Consider the following 3,579-nt stretch of genomic DNA (forward strand, 5'->3'; position numbering starts at 1 on the left):
AAGGCGGACCTGCCGAGCCAGTGGTGGACCAGGAGGAGGAGGAAGCCGAAGGAGATCTTGAGGAAGAACCCAACAAAGACGAAGATGGTGATTCGGACGCAGAGTCCGAAGTCATCAACCCCCATTATCCTATTAGGGTACCCGCTTATTGGGTAGGCTCCAGTGGTCCTACACCCCCCTGGGGTATCGACCTTTGGGGGTGGAGTAGGCAGCAGGGACAGCGACCCCCATTCGGCATGTCACGTAAATTCTTTGATCTAAGGGATGGAGGACCGGCCGATCGTGCTCTTCCAGTCATGGTGAGACGATTGCGGAACACTGGCGACCTAGCTTAGAGCACCGCCGATCAGATGCACCAGATGTGGACTAGGGTCGAGCGCGCAGAGCAGGAAACGAGAGAGGTTATCCGAGAGCTCCACATGAGACAGGTGAGGTGGGAGGCTCGACTCCAAGATGCGGAACGACAGGTGACTCGTCTTCAGGGAGCGTCCACTTCCTCAGCACCACCCCCTGGCACATCCCACCATGACTAGGACTAGTCTTACCCGTCTTTAGTACTATGTCACTAGGATCTATGCTATGTACCCTCGACTCTATGTTTAAGTGATTACACTACTCATAGAGCCGTTATGCTGCCGAATTTGCATTACTAATGTATTGCTCTTTTGAGCAACATTTTCATGTATCGAAAAAAAATGCGGATAATATTAATGAAAGGTTTTATGTGTTCCACTGTGATGTTGTAATTTGTTATGTGTTATATATCCATGATTGTATGCTAAATTGTGAAATCACTTAAGTTCGCGCCACACACCTAGTTTATAGGATCACAATCTCACAAAAGCACGGACACTCAACATCTTTCCGTTCCATGACAGAAAGATGCCTCGAGGACCAACTCGCGGTAACCCTGGACCAACCCCTCCAGAGGTTGACTCAGCTGCATTCCAAGCAGCTGTGTCTGCTGCGGTCACCGCAGCTATGGCACAAATTCACCAAGGGAACAATAGAGGAGTCAACGAACAAAGGGCCGGAAGTTCAAACAACAGGATAAATCAAGGACCGACCAAGACATGCTCCTACAAGGATTTCACCAATGCCAAGCCGCGAACCTTTAATGGAACGGGTGGTGTCATAGCCCTAAAAAGGTGGATTGAGAAGGTGGAATCAGTGTTCGAAATATGTGAATGCCCCGAGGGATTGCAAGTGAAGTTTGCCGCGTGCACCTTTGTCGACCAGGCTCTCACCTGGTGGAATGGGCATATAGAGGCCATGACTCTCCCTGTAGCCAACTCGATGCCATGGATGGAGCTGAAGGAAACGCTGATGGCTGAGTACTGCCCTCGCGGCGAAATTCAAAAGTTGGAGCAAGAGTTATGGGATATCACCGTCCGAAACTCTGATATAGATGCATACATATCAAAGTTTAGCAAGTTGTCATTATTGTGCCCTGGCATGTTTCGTCTGAAGAAAGAAAATCGAACGATTCATCTGGGGACTGACCTCCCCAATTCAAGGAAATGTGATCGCTGGAAAACCTGAAACGTTCGATAGCGCCAAGAGATTGGCCAAGAAGCTGTACAACCACAACAACAAAAAGGGCGAGAAGCCAGCATAAATCGAGTGGAAGAAAGAGAATGACAACAAGAAAGGGAAGAACAATAAGAGGAAAGGACGACAAGGCTCGGAATCAGCAAAGAAGCAACAAACGGTGGCGGTCAATGCTGCAACCACTCAAGTACCCTTCACACCACATGCTCCAGCCTCAGCTAATCCAAGTGCTCCTAGGCAGTATTCTGGAAATCTCCCAAAGTGCAACAACTGCAACTACCACCACAATGGCAAATGCAGGGAAAAGCATTGCACCAGCTGCAATCGGAAGGGTCACACTGCAAAGTATTGCAGGACCTATCCTCCCCAGAATCTGTTGGGTTTTGAGCAAGCTAACACTCTTATGTGTACATGCAACCCTAAATTCCTTGGATCTATGTTTTCTCTATTATACATGCAAATATCAACTTTCCAAGGTATTGTTCTATTCTAGCATACAAAACTTTGAAAAACATAAGTTAGAATAACATACCTTTTGTTGGTGCTTGTCTTCATGAGGCTTCGGTTCCTAGTGCCCCAAGTGTGACACCTCAAATGGTTCACACAACATCAATAGCACTTGGAATAACTTAGAGAGAAATTAGAACACTTCAAGAATCGGCTTTCCCTCCATGCATATCATAGTTGCCAATTTTCCCAAGAAAGAGATCATTGTATAGTGTGTTACAATTAGGGTAAACCCTAATTGTCATGGCTATCCATTTCCATGGATCCATGGGTTCAAATACACCATGGAGCATCCAATGGATTTAAGCCCAACTTGATAATTCATGGAGCATTAGCCCACTATATAACTATGGATGATTTACACAATAAACCCATATATTTAATTAGTCTTCTTTTGATCACATAATTAATTCTAAATTAATTATTGATCAATACTAATTAAATAATCTTATTAATATATTAGAACTTATAATATATTAATGAACCTTAAGTGTTATTTCTCTCATTTTAGTCTATCCAAGTGCATGATGCCATGCAACCCAAATGGACCATGCCGGGTCGGTTCAAGTCTTACCAATTATAGTTATGGGCTTAGACATTAATCCAACAGTCTCCCACTTGGATAAGTCTAAAACTATTATTGCAAGTATGACTTCAGAACCCGACTAGCAATCGTAGCTCTCAAAAACTTCTGTCGATCTCTGACCTTGTCGATGAACTCTGACCTCAGTCAATGACTTGTCCATTAGATAAGTGATCATATATTCCTCCATTCTAGATATCATATGGACTGAGACATGGATTATAATCATTCTCTCTGTCCATTTGTTGTTTCCCGATTTCTGATTTATAACGACTGACTAATTGAACAAATCAAATCAGTCCAGGCCCGGCCGAGCACTTACTTATGTCATCACTAAATCATCGAGGGGCCCACAGATATCGTTTTTATCCCTTTAAGGGTAAAAGGAATGGATAAACTTCGACTCATATGCTTGTACTGACTACTTGTTGAATCATACACAAAGCACGTTTTATAGCATCGAGTTACCAATGCGTTTTCGTACAATCAGTGTATAACCAACTCATAGGCAACAACTCATATATCTAGGTTTGAAGAATATAAGATATTATCGTCTCATGATTCACTCGTGATGAAATCCATGAAGTGAATCCAAATGAGCGTGGGTTGAATCCAATACTCAGCCCTTATGAGTACTCATGAATGTTGTAGCAACTATTGCATTGTCTAAAGCACTTTAGACAAATCATACAAGCCAAATTCACGACAGTCTTGATTCATATCTACTTCCAACATATGACCTACTGTGGATGGTTTGAATAACTTGGTCATTAAGGAGAATGACCTAGTTATTCTTGAAGTCAAAACATGCAAAGTGAAACACAAAATAATACTAGTCCTATATGGCCTCAACACTTTGAGCGTAAATAAAACACCTTTTATCTAAGCACCATATTGATCACTCATTATTCATGTTTCGATTAATCAACTTAATACTT

This window comes from Lactuca sativa, chromosome 4 (assembly GCF_002870075.4).
Source record: "Lactuca sativa cultivar Salinas chromosome 4, Lsat_Salinas_v11, whole genome shotgun sequence".
NCBI classification, from domain to species: domain Eukaryota; kingdom Viridiplantae; phylum Streptophyta; class Magnoliopsida; order Asterales; family Asteraceae; genus Lactuca; species Lactuca sativa.